Consider the following 19,885-nt stretch of genomic DNA (forward strand, 5'->3'; position numbering starts at 1 on the left):
GCATACATTTGCATCGTAAACAGATACACTTTAGCTCCAGAGTATCATACTGCGAAAATTTGCATTGTTAATATCCACGCTTCAGCAAAGGGGTGTAATTAGTATGTACGAGTACGCTGTTTGCTGTCTGATTACTGGACGTTTATAACTTTTGTTTACTTCCGCAGACTGCGGGTCAATGTATGTGCCGTCAAAAGATAAACGATGTTCCCCCGCGTGGACAGCCAGCTCCCGAGAATGAGTAACCAAGCAGATAACATCATTCTGTACACTTACCCTCTTTAAATCAGTCAATTAACTCAAAGGCACACATACCTGTCCGCTTAATTGTGTCCCCGGTGTTTAATTATCGGTATAAACTTTAGGGAGCTGAAGCCTGAATCTGCCAGATGAGAAACTAAAAAAAAAATACCGCTACAGCTTGTTAGTGTCTGGATATGATGTATAATGAAAGGAGCTCGATATAGAACTATTTGGAGTGGCCACAGAGACAAGATAAGACTTTGAAAAGCTAAATGTATTTTTTGACACAATAGCTGACACTATTCACAACAAATTACAAATAAACAAGTATGCTGAATAATTATTTCCAAACCTGCCCGTATTAACAAGCCAAATGTAGGGTACGCCAGGTCATAGTCATTGTGAACAAACGTGTGTCTTGTCTTGTGAGAATGTTGAAGATACTTATGGTATCGTCATACAAGTGTAACATGTTTCAGACCAACCATTCAGTCAGTCTGTGGCACAAAGTTTTTCTTTGTTTGGAGTAGTTTAAAGGGTCTTTTCAACACCAATTTGTTCATTAAATATAATAAAAAATCTCACTACCAGACATTATCTCCCCCAGGAGATTATGCATTTGGTCGTGAGTGTGTGCATCTGTCTGTCTGTCCATGGCTAATCTCGCATACTGCTGGAGCCATCGGCCTAATATTTGTAGTGCTCATTTATGACTGTATGCTCAAGGATCTCTCGTGGTTGCAGTGATTCACACTTTTTGACAACATATTGTATTGACTGTTTTATACCGTCATTAATTGCTGACTCCTCACTACTCTTAACCTGCAGGTAGGGGCAGGAAGTGATCATCGACTGCTTCAGTTTGGACTCTTGTTTCCACTACGGATTAAGAAGTGTTCCTCTCTGGATTTGCACACCAAGGTAAGAAAATTGCATGAAAATTGCACCAAAGGCCTCTCCTGCACCAAGACAGATTATGATAGTCATAATTTTGTAATGCGAGTTAATAATCCTTTAATCAATGCATCAGGGCTTTCATATGATCAATTTAAAGAAACCATGAGGAGCCAAAATGCCTGAATTATGTGTATCAGTTATCCTATAGAGTGAATACAGTGCGATAAATGAATGTAATCCAAGCCAACTGCAAGGAGCGACTCACCGTGTTCATAATGACATAATGAAGAGATGGATGTTGACATCCGATAGCTGGCTACTCATGTTTGCAAAGCGAAATGAACAGAGAGTACACTGCATAAAGCCCATGCTCATGTTTAACTGTTTCTCCAGGGCTCGTAGCTGCTATGGAAATGAGAGAAGGTAAATTACGGACAAAGCACAAACGAGTCCATCAGGCTTAACTAAATTTCGAGCTCAGTGCAATGGGTTACTGCCAGCAGCTTGGTACATTTCTCCTCAAGTGGCTATACCAATACAGCTATTCTGCAAACACATAAATGTAGCGTTATGGGGTTTAAATATGTAATTCATTGTTAGTCCTCATGAGACACATTTACATAAAGTTTCTATATATTCTATCACCTCAGACTGGAAGTGAACCTGCCGGGAAGGAAACATTTCCATCTCCCACTTCAGGTCCAGCAAATTTTCATTGTGTCTATTCCTGGTGCAGTGCCAGAAATGGTCAAGTGTTTTCATTAGAGCCTTAATAAATGCATTCCCCCCCCCCCCAAACTAAACTTTTCACCTTGCCCCAGTATCATTTGGCAGGAGATCAGAAGAAATCCACACAGGCAATGAGAGATGGTGGGTTCAGTTACAGTTGGGTCTAGGGAGCTGCAGAGATCCACACTGAATATTGGAAAAGTAACAGAACACTGTTAAGGAAAAGTGTCTTCCTATACACCAACCACATGCTTCTTCTTTCTGTTGCAGCCTGGTGTCCAACAAATACCATTCCCATACAACAAAACTTAATTAATCGCATGTTTTTTATCTGTTCAAAATGTACCTTAATGAGAGATTTGTCAAGTATTTAATACTCTTATCAACACGGGAGTGGGCAAATATGCTCGCTTTATGCGAATGTATGTATATATTTATTTTTGGAAATCAATAAACAACACAAAACAGTGACAAATATTGCGATAGATAAATAAAAGAATACAGAGGCAGAATTTAAAGATAGATTATGGCATGTGATTGCAGAACAGCTTGGAATCGGAGATGGTCACAAAACAAAGGATGTACTAAAGATTACACAATAGTGATTGTGCTCTAGGTGGCTAAACGATAGCTTCTTGCTAAAGTCATTCATTCATTAGCCCCATTTGGGACTAGCGCTATACATTTTTACTTGTGCCGATTGCATTCACCCTTCAAAAATCATAGAAGTGGTGTTCATTTGTGGAAGTTTTCTTGCTGAACAAAACGTGTAAGTATCATAAATGTTTGTTTGCCACAGAGCTTATTATCTGCAATAATCCAAAACCCAATGAAAAAATCTCATTGGCCTTTTGTCGAGGGAACCAGGATGCTAACTTCCTGGTAGGCCTACAAAAATACGTAATCCTTGGAGCACTCTATACTAGCCAAAAATCCAGGATGAGTTCTTATCTTTATGTAAGAAAATCTAATCTGACCAAAATATTCAACCATATAGCGTTTCTAAACTATCTTAATTACTTTCACAAGTTTTTTAACAAAGGTCAAGTCCTGGTTGCAACAGTCAAAGACATTTCCCTCCCTCACCAATGTTGACAACACTATTTCACTTAAGCTCTTTCCCCTGATTAGAATGTTCTCCACGGTCCCGATAATTAGCCCGTTAATTGCCCCTACTTTCAGAAATGCATTTGAGCATTGAATTGATATTCAACACAAATGAGTCCTCGCAGGTTTCGTTCAACGGGTCCCAGCTGTTGGATAAATTCACCGCCAATGGAACTCATAAGAGAAACACAATCAGATTTTATGGGGTTTTGCTTCCCCTCATTATTAGATTCATGGAGCATTATAGAATTATAAAAACCCTGGGTGTTTAACTTTTGTAGGCTGTTATGATTGATCTTGGCCCATGGAAACAGCATGTTTATCATGTGCGGTCCCCGACTAAATCGCGTACAATCATTGCTACTGTACTTTAGCCTTAGAAAAACTGATTTTTTCCCACTCCTCCCCTTCTCCTACTCCAAAATCAATAATGGATTTATCTGCTCTACATACTTCTGCAGTGAAAACCTTTGCCATTTTACCTGCGAACAATTTCACCTCAACTCACCCGGAAAAAGTCCAATAGCACTCCCATGCATGCGCAAACACAAATACCTTTCCTCCGACAGAGGGTCAGTTTTCCGGTGCACATGAACATTTCCTCTCTGTTCAATTTGCATCGAAAAAAAGGGTCGAACCCCTCAACCCCCTCAACGCCCCCACTCCCCTCTCCAATGCTTTGACAGTTTGAGCTTGAAAACCCATCAGGCTGCTCAGTTCCACGCATGAGAGAATTCCTGTTAAGGCTCCCACTGAGGAAAATGGGCCTTGCCCCTTAATTTACCACCTCAGTCAAGACGAGAGCCTATTGATGCATTTGGAACTAACTAGCTGTTTCGCAGACCCATCTCTTTGCCCTTTCCATTCCCAACTATTTTTTCTCTTTTTCATACACCCCATTCCATTCTGTCCTTTCAACAACATCTCTGCTGTGTTGAGTCTGGCGCTGATTTTTGCCTAGGACGCCCTTTTGTGACTAAGCCTGGGTGGAAATTGGATAAATCCAACACCGCAATGTCATTGGCAACTGTTATGAAACTTCCAATTACCCATTTGGCAGGGTACAATAAAACAAAATAGTTTTGTATCTAATTCAGTCAGCCAACAAAAAACTCAAATTTCAATGTGTTTCTTCTGTTAAATTTAATGTCAGAGTTGGTAATCATCTCCAAAAAACATTGTGTTATATTTGGTGAAATTCTCATTACATGACAGCAATCAATAAATTAAATGCTCTGACAAAAAAAAAAAAGTTGTCAGTGTTGCCAACTTGACAACTTTTTCGCTAGATTTAGGGCTTTCATTGAAAAAGGGTTGGCAATGCTGCTCTAAGTTTTTTAGTTGGATAAATTTTAAAAAATGTAGCAAACTCTCGCTGTTTTTTTAAAACTACCAACCCTATCTTTAAGTCCAGTGTAAGATGATTCTGCGACAAACCAATGTGGGTTATAATGGTTACATATAAATAATATACTGACACAAAGAAGTATAGTGGAAACAATTAAAGAGACTAGATGATGACGGCTTGTTGGCTGTATTTATCATGTTAAGTTGCATGATGCAGCAACATGCTAATTGCCCATTTGAAATTAATGACTGCAGCTGCACATGTCTCAACAGAAGCAAATAAACCTTGTTGTGTGGGAGGAATTGCTTGGCATAGTCAGCAACTTAAAGGGAAAAATGGTGATTTTTAAAACATTGATATTAACATTTTTTTTTAAAGTTGCAAAGTATATGTAAAAATCCAGTAATTTCAGTAAACTTGCTGAGCACTTTGCTGAGTTTTAACTGTGGGTGTTGATTGACACTATTAGCCCGCAATGCAATGATTATGAATCAGTATGTTCTGTTTCGATATGCTCATCTGGGCGCTCAATCCTCAGAGACAGGTGGCAAAAAAAAAAGTATCTATCTAACACCATGATTACATGAATAAAACATAATAAAGCCCACAATTTAGTCGATACTAACGAGGTTTCACATTTTAAATTGACGGCGGTGTTCCAAAGTTACAAGGTGGGTGCCACCAAATGTCTACTGTGATACATCTTACTAAACTAAATGCTCTCTTATGGCTGTACTGGGGCTGTATTCCAGGTTTAAAGCAACTCCTTCTTTCTGCTCTTTCTTATGCATTTAGCATAAACAATATGCTCAAATCATAACATCGCAAACTGCAGCCCAACAGGCAACAACAGCTGTCAGTGTGTCAGTGTGCTGACTTGACTATGACTTGCCCCAAACTGCATGTGATTATCATAAAGTGGGCATGTCTGTAAAGGGGAGACTCGTGGGTACCCATAGAACCCATTTACATTCACATACCTTGAGGTCAGAGGTCAAGGGACCCCTTTGAAAATGGCCATTCCAGTTTTTCCTCGACAAAATTTAGCGCAAGTTTGGAGCGTTATTTAACCTCCTTTACGACAAGCTAGTATGACATGGTTGGTACCAATGGATTCCTTAGGTTTTGTAGTTTCATATGATACCAGTATCTTCACTCTAGCTTTAAAACTGAAGCACTCAAGTTGCATTAATGCGTTAAAGAAATTAGTGGCGTTAAAACTAATTTGCGTAAACGCCTTTTTATTGTATTATCGCGTTATTATCACGTTAACTTTGACAGCCTTGGTTCAAACCCTTTCATTTGGCACATTTGGAGACTTTTATTGTGAAGCAGCTTCAGAAAATGTGCTGAATTTGTCACTGAAGGTTAAAGCTGACTGCTTTTGTACACAGAAAGTTATTGACATTTTCAGTGCTTTTTTGTCAGCGGTTCACTTTGAAATACTGCAGAGGCAGAAAGGTAAAAGAAGGAGACATAAAGAGCAGAAGAATCAGCAGATGTCATCAAGGTTTTACAGTGCGTAAGATTGAAAACCACTGCTTCAATGCGTCTATGTGTAGCCCAACACTGACATCTACTCCCTATTTCGTACTATAGTAGTCCCCTCACATGTTTTGTGGGGGTAGCCGTCATGCCAGCATGTGGTGCGCATCGCAGTGTGGAAGGAGGAAACAAGGTGCAGACTCACAGTAGCACTTCTGTACAGTTGCTAATGCTGCTATTCTGGAGCAGCAGCACTGCGATAGCATCCCACACCGAGCCCGCTGTGCAAAGTTTCCCACGTACTCGGCTGTTTTTTAATCTCACCGCCGCTGTCGTCTCCCGTCTCTCTCTCCCATCTCCACTCTGAGAGCAGGCCATATTCACTGGGACCGTATCCATGGAAACGTGCAATTATCCAAGACATCAACAATTCATGCTGAATAATTTTATCAGCGACCGAATGGGCGCGATAGCAGCAGCCGGCACCCACCCCCCTGTTCCATCTACTTCATTTCTGCTCGTCAGCTACGTGTTTTAGCGAAGCGCATGTTTGTGGGAGTAAATATAGCATTCAGGCAGCAAATTGCTGAACATGGATGAGTGTCAGACACAGACTTATCAGTGAAGGATTCCCTCTAAACTCTCTGTCTCTCTCTCTCTCTGCTCAGACTTGAGAAGACAGTAATAAGACTTGTGATTTAACTGTCTTTTCGGCTGTGATCGACCCGGCAACGACAATGTTATCGACTGAATAACTCAGGACTCAGTGTTAAAAAGAAAAGAAAAAAAAGAAATTAGAAATTAACGGGCACACATGAATCAGCACACAGTGACAGTCAGAGTGAGAGACAGCTGTGTCAGCACCCTTGGCAGACTTAAAGTGGCAGTAGGCAGAATGTTTTTGGCATCATTGGGCAAAAATCGCATAATAACCTTTCACCATATTGTAATTCGAGTGTTCTGAGAGATACTTCAGCACCTCCTCATGGCTCTGTTTTCAGGCTTTAAAAAATCTAGCACGTGACGGGAGACTTTGGACAATCACAGGTCATTTCAGAGAGAGAGAGCGTTCCTATTGGCTGTTCATTCAACGCAGGCAGCTGTCAATCACTCGCCGATCAAACGGTCAAACTAGGCAGCGCTGATCAAATATGAATAAATATTCTGTTACTGTAATGCCTATTTCTCTCCTCAAATGTTTTCAGAATCATCTTGTAGTGTACTGTTTAGCTGTAAAATGAGAAAGTTTGTGTGTTGAGGAAATACCAAGCACCGCCCACCAGCTGGAGAACAGCCAATAGCAACGCTCTCTCTCTCTGAAATGACCTGTGATTGGTCAGATTGGTGCAGAAACACTTGAATTACAATATGCTGAAAGGGTATTATAGACTTTTTTGCGCAATGATGCCAAAAATGTTTTGCCTACTGAAGCTTTAAAGGGGACTAATCATTTTTAGGTTCATACTTGTATTAAAGGTTTCTACTTGAACTCGTTTACATGCTTTAATGTTCAAAAAACACATTATTTTGTCTCATACTGAAACGCTTAGTTTTAGCGCCGAAAATGCCAAGTCTGCTCTGAAAATGCTCTCAAAATATGGCGCACCTTTGCAAAGGTAGTTCTCAAGCTGATGAGCCTGCATGTGACATAGGAAGGGGAGCCAAAAAGCCCACCAAAATCTGCCTGTGTTGTCTTATTTCACAGTTTCTGGGTTGGTATGCACTCCAGATACCCAACTGTGTGTTCACAAACACTGAAAAAGTAAGTTTTTTATGATACGTTTCCCTTTAACACCTTTATTTAAAAACCACAAGCTGACTAAAAGCACATTCTTATTCGCAGGAGAATAGTTTTTAGCACATTTTCTGGGCAAGTAGAGCCAGCGGAGCTGCGTGTTACACGGTGGCGGGGGGTGTGGAAGCCCACTTTAATTGGGTACATGTGGCTCGTGAGGCAGCGAACGCGGCAGGTAGTGCGGCGAGTGCTGCGGTTACACTTCTCGTCGAGGATGAGTGTTAATAAGGCGAACTAGAAATAGGTTGAGGTCATTTGGGATGTATGGAACTTACACGACTGAGCTGGCCTGATTTTTGGAGCAAAAAGTACAATGACCAGTTGCATGGTGGGAGTGTTTTATGTGCAAGAAAACACAGCTCTACTGGAGCTATTCCTGAAAAAAGACCCTGACTTGTCGCTCCAAAATCTCAACTGGTTTGAGATCTGGTTACTGGAACCCATGAGATATGATTAACATAATTGTATGTAACTCTATGGAAGTATCTGCAGCTCTGCATATTGAGGTTTAACTCATTATTTCTACCTGTTTGTCACACTAAAACTCAAGTACGCTAAAAACCTTCCAGTCAGACGAACTCCCTATACCACCATCCAACCGCTCCACCACACCACCACCTTTCTCCCTCCCCTGATTCCCCTCATCTGCTCCCTTTCGTCATACACCGCTCCCTCTCCTGTTGCTAATCCCTGTTTGAATTAAGACCACGGGGCCGCCGCCGTGCCCCTGAACTGTAGAAATCCATTAGCGTCAGTGTTAACGCGGGGGCCCACTGTCTGCTCATTACAGCCCAGATCCTTGTCTGGCTGACTGAGGATCTCGGGGCCCGCTACACGCTGACGGACAGTAAAGCTGGAACTGCACCACCTCTGTCTCCACAACGCCTCAGGGAGAAAGCAGTGGGAGAGGGGTAGAGAGAGGAGGGGGTTGTTTGCCTCAGATTACAGAAGTCAAAAGTCACACTATCAGGTTTAGTGTCAAGTGTAGACATGTGTGGTTGGTGTACACACAGAGCTGCCTTGCTTAACAGGCCACGGGTGAGTGTCAAAGTTTGCCAGTGCTTATAGGAAACAATGCAGTGTGTGGCTTTTCAACCTGATAGCATGGGAAGGCCTATAAATAGCACAACATCTTAAAGACATTCCACGTGTCATGACAGCGCATTTCTGCGTGTCATTTAACACCACGTCGTTAATGTCACGGTTATGTTTAGGCAACAAAACTATGGCAATGGCTGCAGTTAGGTTTAGGCAACAAAACAGCATGGTTGGGCTTGAAATAACTACGTAAACTAAGTAAAATAGGTACGTAAACAACGTAACATAAATACAATGTCACTTATGTAACATCAAAATAACTCAACAACACTTTGGGGCACGAATACCAGTCTCCTGGTTGAAAGTGCTGTATATGTTTGAGTTAGATTTAGGGAAAACATCATGGTTGGGCTTAAAATAACTATGTAAACTAAGTAAAATACGTACGTAAACAATTTAACATAAGTAGGGTTAACCCGTCACTAACTTAACTTCATAATAAGTCAACAGCACTTCGGCAGACTAACACCGGTTTCCTGGTTGAAAGCCCTTTGTGTGTTTGAGTAAGGTTTAGGGAAAGCATCATAATTGGGTTTAAAATAACTAAGTAAATTATGCACATAAACAACGTAACATAAGTACGTAAAACACGTCACAAACGTAACTTCAAAATAACAACACATTGGGACATGAACACCTGTCTCCTGGTGGAAGTCGTGCGTTCTGTATATTTGAGTTAGGTTTAGGGAAAATGTCATGATTAGGTTTAAAATAACTACGTGAACTAAGTAAAATACGCACGTAAACAACATAACATAAGTACGTAAAACACTTACTTACTCACTAACGTAACTTCAAAATAACTCGGACATGAACACCGGCCTCCTGGTTGAAAGTCCTCCAGTCTTCCTCACTTTTTATTCTAAGTCACCAGCTCTGAGCGTAGCAAATTTATGCAGAGTGTCTTTGCATTGCAGTCTGTACGGACTACATGGTGTCAAATGGCACGCCAAAAGCAAAAAACGGCGTTCTCATTTACATGGAATACCTCACAGTGTCATTCATACGCAATTTGGTGCGACCGGGCTGGGCTTTTAGCTGTCCTCCTGAGATCGAGTGTGTATCCAATGATTAGAATTTATCCACTCATACTTATTGAATAAGACACTGATGACTTGGGGGAAGGTTAAGAGGATGCGTACGGTATGACAGTGTTTATAAAAGCGCGGAAGTGAATGATGAAAGATTTATCCGCGTGGCAAAATCGGTATGTTATGTTGATCTTAAATGATAGAGAAGGGTACAGAACTGTCATCATGGATGCTAGAGAAATAATCAAGAGCTGTTTGTGTCCTAGATACTTTTACCGGGGTGCAGGAGTCATTGGGGCCTCCAACTAAAAAGTAATGCATTCTTTTATAACAGCTATAGCTACAGATATAACTAGTCAGCTGGTAGCAAAGCAGCTGGGAATGGTAGAACTATATGAGAGATAATAGAATGCCGTGTATGCCTGCAGGTGAAGCGTGTGATCAGACTTAAACTTTAGTACACTAAGCTGAAATATCTACTAAAGCATATGCTTTTAGTGCCCCGAAACAGTAGGAACGTTCTCCACTGATGCGCCCATTTAAATAACCTTGGCCAGCATTATGAATGATTTCCTCCTTGAATTAGAGATTATGTTTGTAAAGACAGCAGCAGGGATAAAGAGATTTGTTATACCAGCTTTAAGCGGCCGGGAGTGCATGTGTGAAGGTAAAATGGAAATTGTAATGGAGAGAAGTTGCAAAGACTCTACTTGTGTTATTGGGTTCACTGCTGTTTTATCCAGCTGACCCTTATAGAAGGACTCTCGAGTGAAGGACAGGGGAATGTTACCATCCCTGATGGCCATCTGCACTTATCTAAAAAAATAACTTGAATCTTTCAGCTGGAACTTTCAGTCTAAATTGAGAATTAGGACCACTTGTCTCCAAAGGCTGCACCAAAATAAATGTATAAGAAAGAACCGAGAGTGGATGATCCCATATGAATGAGCATTCAGCGTATCCTCATACAACGGTTCGTATGATATTTTACTAAAAGTGATCCTTATTTTTCGTGCGTTCTCCTACGAATGTCCAGCAATACATGTTAATATCTGCTCGTTACATGCATACCGTCTTTTCAAAATAAACTTCTGTCTTCATAGGAAATAACTTGGTTAGGTTTAGGAAAAGATTGTGGTTTGGGTTTTAATAACTATGGAAGTGGCGTTACTTAAGTCGGGAAGGTACGTGACAAATAAGTCAACGTTTGGGTTAAAATAACTATGGAAGTGGCGTTACTAAAGTACGGACGTTACGTGACAAATAAGTCAACGATTGGGTTAAAATAACTACAGAAGTGGCGCTACTTATGTACGGAAGTTAAGTGACAAATAAGTCAACGATTGGGTTAAAATAATTATGGAATTCGCGTTACTTAAGTACGGAAGTTATGTGACAAATAAGTCAACGTTTGGGTCGAAATAACTACGGAAGTGGTGCTACTTTAATACGGAAGTTAAGTGACAAATAAGCCAACACTTGGGTTAAAATAACTACGGAAGTTGCGCTACTTAAGTACGGAAGTTACGTGACAAATAAGTCGATGTTGACTTCTGGTTTCAAACGGCACATGAACAGCGGTTTCCTGGCCAAAAGTCTGGTGTTTTTTGACCCACCCATCCACCTCGACCTCTTCCCTATGCAGAGTTTATGGCTCTTTCTACTTCCTGGTCCACAGTAACATGGGTTAAATAAGCATTGATTCTGTTATATATGATTTACAGTGCATTTCTTTTCATAGGTATAGCTACAAACAGTGTATGAGAACAGCCTTGAGCATTGCACAACCAGCATAACCTCTATAAGGACACATCTGACACACATATAGTACATTCTGTACTGTACATCATTGCTACTGAAGTGTGTGTGTGTGTGTGTGTGTGAGCTGCTGTCAATTACGTCAGCCACACAATAGAAAACTCTGAATATGGAATCGTTGTACGCATTATGATTTGCCCAAAATTGCAGCACTTAAATCCCATTGGAGTCTTGATCTGAGGGACGTATTTTATTCCTCATCCTCCACAGACATTACTCTATGACAGAATATCTCAAGAGCCTTTTTTGCTTGCTCAATTTTTTTGCACAGAAATTCAGAATTGGGTACTTGAAGGCATGATGCGATTACAGTTAGAGAGAGGAAGCAGATTTGCTTTGAATGTTATGGTAACAATATTTTATTTAGTTTCAAATCATTTGACGTATTGCATGGGAAGTTAGCTCAGGAGTGGCTGAATCTGTGGCTGTTTTTGAAAAGGTAATTGTGTCCTGCTCCGCTTCATGAATGATTCATGTTCTTATTTTAAGTGTTTCTAATAAATTCTGTTTGTAGTGGGCAACGCTTAGACCTTTGATCCTGTAATCACCATTAGATCCTTTGAGTGTATATTAAATATTCTGGTGTTTACAGCACTTTAACTGGATGACCCCGTCGAATTTCTAGCATCAGTTTTCTTTCTTTACTTTCTCTAACTGCTCCAACACTGGCGCTTTTAACACACAAAAAAAGTGGAAGACATCCTAGTTGGAATGCCGTGCACAGATTTTCAACATTATTGTGTCGGATCTACTTTAAAGCTTTTCCGTGAGCCTGCAATATCTTTCCCTTTTTGAACATTAAGATTTAAAGTCCCAGGGTTTCATGCTGGCCGTGTTTAGCTGCGCTACAAAAAAAGCGTTATTTGTCAAAGAGTTTTTTCTGTTAGCTAACTCCTCCTCTTCCTCCAGATACCTCATGCCATGTTAAGCAACACAAAGACACAGCTGTGAGATAAATCCGCCAAGACAAAGTGTAATCTATAGATATACATGTGCATGGATCTGTGATTATGTTAATGTCAATCTAGCTTTTTAACAAAGCAGAAAGGAAACATAATCAACAGTCTGTTCCCTTGCCATATTCTTGATGCAAAATTAATATCACACTTTAAATGACTCGGCAATAAAAAATAAATAAACCTCTATTTTTAATCTCTTCCTGCCAATACTGATGCACGCTTCTTCAGCTTATTTACGCCATCACACAAACCTTAATTGCCTCGAATTTATCAGACACTCCTTTTGCATCATAAGTGCTTCGGTTCCACATCGTTTACACGACTTTCATTACCAGCTTAAACACACTTGTGTATGTTTGTGCATGCATGTACACATCATTGCCTGTTTCCTAATGAACAAAAAAATCCAGCCTCATCGCACGTGAATCACCGCTGTCTCTTTTTTTTCTCCGCTCAGAATACGAGCGTACAGTATTTCACCACCACGGCCCATTTATCTGATCCAATCTCTGTCCTGTAATTGAAACTTTTATTGAGATGAAGGGGGATAATAGTTGTAAATGTGTTAACTGGCGCCTCGCGCCCGGACGTGATGTAAAACCATCCGAAGGCATAAAAAAGTCCAAAGTGTAAAATGCTGCCCACTCTCATGTCATGTATCACGCAGCAGCGCCATTAGGGCACTCACGACTGGCTGACTGTGGTGTGTGGCTCAGCCTGCGTCTCTCTGCTGCTGAGTGCAATCGAGGACATGCCCCATTATTAATAAGCACCTCAGTACACAAGACGCCGTTTTACCTTCTTAAAAGGAAAATGAGTGTGCGCAGTACATCAGCCATGCAAATTCAATCATAGAACATATGCTAAGACAAAATGAAGCAGCTTGTGAAAAAGGCTGCTGCTTGAGTATTTCTCACGTTATTCCAATGACCTATAGTCGCACACGGTTGTCAGGTAAAAACATACATAGGGCTGTGTATTGGCAAGATTCGCTTGAGTAGTAAATTGAGCTTATGTGGTTGTTTTTGTCTTGTTGCACCACAAACACTTGTACCTAGAGCAGCTGAGTCCCTTACTCTAGTACTGGATTCATTCAGAGGTCATATCCAGTTAAAAAAAAACAAAATATGCTGATAGTCTGGGTCATCTAAGACATTAAAAATGCATATTGAAGTGTTGTGCTACATCCCTAAACTGCAGTCGTAATCACAGGGCACGGGTTCCCGGTGTGATCTTTCACCCGGGCCTGCCGGCCATGCCCGTGTGCAAAGAGGTGAGCGTTTGTGTTCTGTACTTGATTTGCTCAGCGGAACTTACCTGAGACTATGCAGTGTTTGCAGAATCCCTCTCTTTATGGGCTGCAAAAAAAAAACGCCTCAAACATTTGATGGATGGCTCCCGTGAAACCTTGTGGCCTCCAAATAAGCTATAATGTAATTCCGCTTCTTGTGTGATTTCCCTCCATGACCCTGTGCAAGGAACAATCAGCCACTTTCAGCAGAACACGGTGCCAAGGTTCAAATATCCCGAAGGTGGGGGAAAAAAATACACACTGACTGGAACAACATGACCCCAAAATAGACCTAATCCAAGGCTACCTTACTGGAAAAGGCTAGATATGGCAGTAGAAAGGCTGCTTAGGGTGTTTATTACAAGACAATGTAGAGGAGAGACACATAACATGACAGGTTTGCTTTGATTCAAAGCCTTTAATATGCTTAGCTTTGCATGAGAAAACACACACATGTAGTAGGGCCAGGACAATACACCTACAAATATCTCCTGATTCAATACTATCACGATACTTGGGTGCCGATTTGATATGTATTGCAATTTTTAAGTATTGCGATTCTACAAGTATTGCGATTTATTGCGACTTTTGTTAACTTTCTTTAACACTAGACCGTGGGAAAAAGCTGAAACATACACTTCCGGGGACTTTGCAAAATATCAAACTTAATACAGTAAAAAAAAATATATTTTCAGCATGTATGTTGTCAGAGATGTCCTGAGGTCAAATATATATTAGTTATTGTTAGGCATTGTTTATGAATTTCTTTCCAGCAACCCAAAAATCAAAGAATAAAGACATTTCCATAACAAATTAGTGGTATTTTCTATTTACTTTATAAGGGGCATGTAATGTTTTATACTTCTGGTGAATATAATCCAATCAATTTTATTTCCATTTATGTATTTTGTATACAGTTCCCTTTGTTAACACCTTATTTTGAAAAACGGACGTAGTTACATGCGTATACTTCCCCTAACTTTGCCAAGTCCGTCTCTAGCTCTTCCGCTAGCTCCGTTCTCTTTATACATCCATGGTCAGCTCCATCGGGGCCGTTTGAATGCATTTAACATAAATGTCAGTATATGGTTCCCTACAGTTGTAGCGTCGGCCGATTTGACCACGGAGATGCGAGTGGCGGCTGGCTTGACCGCACGTTATCGCAACATCATAACGCTTTCTGTCCAATAGTAAAACAGTTTTATTTTGGTACACTACGGTCGAGATAAAGTATTGTTTAGGGGACAGAGCAAGGAACAAATGCCCTCATCAGAGCAAGAAGCTCCATCAGCATCCAATTTACCGTCTATTTTACCATATGTGTCCGTCGCAGTCGTCTGTAATGGGTGAAACCTCGGACTGAACCAGAGATTCACAATATTTAGGCTGCGTGGGAAGCAGCCTCAGTGGCCTGCAAGCTCCGTTGGACTCATCTCCGAATGATTGGCATGGTTGGCTTTATCACAGGCATATCTGCTTTATTTCAAAACAGGACCATAATAGTGTGATAGATCATTACTTTTACGCTGTATATACACAACATTAGGCGAAGCTAATGGAATCATTAAAGGTCGTAACTGTGCATGCTTGGTTTAAAGCCACGGCTCCGCAGGTTGTGGTCAAACGAGCTTAACTTAACATAATGTGTGAGTCTAATACAAAAGCTATATCAAATCAAACATAGTTGTTTTTCTAGATGCTTAATAATGTTTATCCATAATTATATAAATCTTGGTATAAGCATGTTCTTCAACTATTAATTACTATTAAACTATTAATTAAAAATTGATAGTGTTTTTGAGAATCAATACAATATCACAAAACATAATATCGCGATACTCAATATTTCCGATATTTTCTTACACCCCTACGCTTTACAGGAACATTTCTTCTTAACCCATCAGTGGATAAAAAATTCTCAAAATATCTAGAATAATATAATACATACAAAATAGCTAGAATAATTTCATATTTTTGCAAATTTTTTTTTAAATATTTTTGTTAATTGATAAAATAAATAAAATAAATAAAATAAATAAAATAAATAAAATAAATAAAATAAATAAAATAAATAAAAGTGTAATTATTTGCATTAAATTATTTTATATTAATATCTTATTTCATAAAGGTTCAACAAATAATTTGACCAGGCATCTGTAAACCTTTGCAATTCAATATGCCTTCTTCATCATATTGTATTTCATATCTGCATTCAAGGCACAAGGGTCGGAGTCTGTGAGGTCTAATGGCGCAGACAATTGCCTTGCGTGCGTCATGGCGATACCACACTGAGCGGAGATCTGAGGGAAATCATCTTCCGACCTTTGAAGTTACTTTCTCCCCCCCCCTCTTAACCCCCACTTGTGAAGTCTTGCCGCTTCATAGTTTGAGCTCGGGCTGTGGGGAACCGTCACCACCAAAGAGAAAGAAAGGGCGCTCCAGCCTCCGGGGTCAGTCCACGCATAATGGATTGTTGAGCTGCAGCCAAACTTATTGTCAGGCTTCAAGCGTGTGTGTGTGTGTACTTTTTAGTGATATTTTGCATATGCAAATGTTTGAACCTGTCCGTGCGTGTGCAATATGAGAGGCAGGACTTACACATCATTAAAAAATTAGCTAATTATAATTACGTGTCCCTCAGGTCAACCTTCAATTGGACTGACAAATTTAAAAAAAAAAGGGACTCCTCTTTTTTTTGTCCTGTATCCCTTCCATCTTCTAATTTGCCAGCCATAATTATTAGAACATGGCTGTACTATTTGCAATTGTCAAATACAATTAACCAGCACGGCCTGATAGCAGCGCCTCAGCATCATGAGTCGTCAGAGGAGATACAAGAAGTGAAATCCTCTTTGGCCCCACATGAACTCTGCTGATAATGATGTGTAAAAATAAAGCAGCCAGAGGGAGATTTCTTCTCATAATCACACACAGTTGTGCTTAAAATTTGGCATTTGGGGTTCAGGTGAAAGTGAGATGCTAAGTGAAGACCGGGAGAAGGGGGGGTAAAGGATAATGGGTGTGAATGAGCGATTTTGTTCCGAGAATCAGGAACATTTTGTTTTCTTTTTCACCTTGTGAGCAAAGAGGCTTCAATTGCGGCAAATGGCAGTCTCCCGGAAACAAGAGAGACAGAGGAAGGGGAAGAGTGACACAAAGAATGACTTTAATGGACAAGAGGAGAGGAGAAAGAGGGGAAGAAAGTGACAGAGATCGAGTAAAAGACAGCGTAGAGGGAGCTTAATGGAGAGGAAGAAGGCGGTGTGTATCGCTGACCGTTGATATGTGACGGAGATAGTGGATTTTCTCCGTAGCCCAACAGCGGCTGCCAGGTCTGGACTTTTGGACCGGTTCACTCCCAGGTCAAAACTCAACCATCTCCTTTTATGTTTCACTTTCGCCCAGACGCTCATGTTGAACGCAGACGAGAACTATTTGTCAGAGCAAAACGGCAGATCTAAGAGCTGCGTGCCAGAATCCACGGTTGGATAATGGCAATCTTATTTATTACACAACTCGATTCTGATTGGTCAATCACGGCGTTCTGCGGTCTGTAATTTCTGTATAGCAGACCGTTGCTATGGGCGTAGTTCTGATGTCGAAGTCTGGCGGACCGTTTTTGTGTCAAATTATTGATTTCTTCAGTAAGTATCTGTATAATAAGCGGGATAATATATAGCTAGCGGGTCACTGTTGTGAAAGAATCCCCTTCAGAGCGATGAGAGACGCCTCCGCTCTGCGTCGGGGGTTGACCCCTGAATGAATCAAATAATACATTTACATCTAGTACAGGGAAATGAAGAAGGATGCAATCAGATTTGTAGACTACATATATTGATTCACATCTTATCCAGATACTTGACTTGACAAGTGTAAATGGTTTCTATTTGCCATGGGTGTTTGTGTGCTATTGTGTATTCCGTCTTCCTTAACGGGACACTAGTCTCTTGGGGGTTGAATTCCACACAGCATCACATTAACAAGGGAAGCATGGGGGGGAGGATGTACATGTTCAATCACTCTCATTTCCCACATCACAGGGGACCTGAGAATAATCCTGCATGTCAATATCGCTCACGCTTGGTAATCTATTCCACTGTCCTGTGTTCCGGCTACAGGTGTGTACTCCTGATCAACTACACATTTAGCGCACTCAGGTCTGCTTATGGTCCAATTTGGAGCAGATTTCCCAAGGCGGTTGGATCCCATGGACACGGCCGAGGTCAGTACACACGTGCGCGCCGTATGAATAAAGGCCGTGCTTGCACAGGTCCGTCTCCTCAGAGTGTCCCGGTGGGAAAAACGTCTTTTTTATGAGTTTTGAAGGCGATTACTTCTTTCATTTGCACTGGCCGTGGAAATCTCTGTTTGCACTTGCGTGCTGGCCAGTGCGAGGCAAATTGGTTTTGAGACGGATCACATCAGAGACATGACGATACATTCAAATCCAACATGCCTATTGTAAAAAGAGGCATCCCCACTGCTGAAATGTGGTCAAAGAAAAGAATCATTTTATGTGTTTAAACCACTTTGTACAGTGAAGATTTTAGTTTAAAATGGGCAGCAATAAGGTTCAAGGTTCATTATTTGACATTTCAACAATGCTCATAAAATATGTATATAAATTAGGGGAAATTACACAAGTAGAACTAAAAGCAAAATGATAATTTAAGGCGAGAAATAAGCATTACAGTAGCAGAATATCAGTTAATATTTGATCTGCGCTGCCTAGTTTGACCGTTTGATCGGTGAGTGATTGACAGGTGCCTCCTTTTAACGAACAGCCAATAGGAACGCTCTCTCTCTCTCTGAAATGACCTGTGGTTGGTCAAAGTCTCCCGTCACGCGTCAAGCCTGAAAACAGAGCCATGAGGAGGTGCAGATGTCTAGTTTTCTCTCAGAACACTTGAATTACAATACGCTGAAAGGTTATTATGGAATTTTTGCACAATGATGCCAAAACATATTCTGCCTACTGCAGGTTTAAATATGAACATAAGTAAAGATAAAATAGTAATGTCAATTTGTAGTTTTGTTGAAGACAGTATTTCAGATAGGAAAACGGAATGTAAACAGGATGTAATAATGACAATTACTGAAACATATACAGAGGTGAAAATAGTTACGCAAACATATTTTAAAACCATGAATAACATTTCTGATACAATCATGTCAAATATTTGATTCATTTTGAATCGTGCATCTTTTAAATCTTGGTCCATTCATTCAGTCTCAATGATCATCACGGCTTTGACATGCAGCCGGTCTCAAAGCCACTAATGGCACATTTTAAAGTGCAGCACTAACCTACAATCATTTACATTTTAGCCATTTAGCTGATGGGTGTTTCCCCACAGAAACCTGCAATTAGATACTCGATTACTAAAATCACCCATGACCAGAGTTACAGACAAGTACGGCGAGGGTCAGAGTCACGGTGTCCTTTAGAAAGACGATTCTTCTCGTCCTGAGGACAAAGAATGAAGCGCAGGTCCCTCTTAAGGGTGTCCTTGTTTTGTCATTTTTATGCAAACAGCGTGATGATTTGCAGCGCCATAACCACTGACAATAAATAACATATGCAAATGAGTCATAGCAATCGCCAGGTTTTATTATCCCGTCTTTATAATCCTCTGAAGGAGATTTTTTCTCGTGCCTCGCTGAGATTTTACTCGGCTTTTATAAAAACATGAACGAAAAAATCTCCTTTTGTAAATTGTATGCCTTTAGTGAAAGAATGTAAAATAAGCAGCCTGTACTGCTGGAATAAATTAATACAAATAAAATAAACTCATCACTATTTCCAATGATGAGGTGATACAGTATGTCCTGACTGGTTAAAGTTTATCCAATTTGCCATTCTCTGCATGCATGTGCAGCATTAGTTGTGCACTTTCTTGCAATCAGCCCTGAGCCATGTGTTTACAAGTGAGTGGCCTGACTGTTCCTGCAAGTATAAGACAGCTCATATCATATTATAACACCTGTACCCATCAGAGGATTTACAGAGCCACGGTACATAAAGTAGCGTTCACAATGGCCAATCACCCCGTGCTGTAGGTGCATATTATATTCAGTATGAGG

General features: G+C 40.5%; 1 long non-coding RNA gene across 1 annotated transcript in view; it reads left to right on the forward strand.

Annotated features, from left to right (window-relative positions):
• LOC119483433 overlaps positions 1-19,885 on the forward strand; it is a 113,789-nt gene that overhangs the window by 80,737 nt on the left and 13,167 nt on the right. Inside the window, exons 3-4 of the long non-coding RNA XR_005205682.1 lie at positions 1,072-1,164; positions 17,920-18,023. This is a non-coding gene — a long non-coding RNA (uncharacterized LOC119483433). The remainder of the gene's footprint in view (positions 1-1,071; positions 1,165-17,919; positions 18,024-19,885) is intronic.

This window comes from Sebastes umbrosus, chromosome 24 (assembly GCF_015220745.1).
Source record: "Sebastes umbrosus isolate fSebUmb1 chromosome 24, fSebUmb1.pri, whole genome shotgun sequence".
In the NCBI taxonomy this organism is placed as follows: domain Eukaryota; kingdom Metazoa; phylum Chordata; class Actinopteri; order Perciformes; family Sebastidae; genus Sebastes; species Sebastes umbrosus.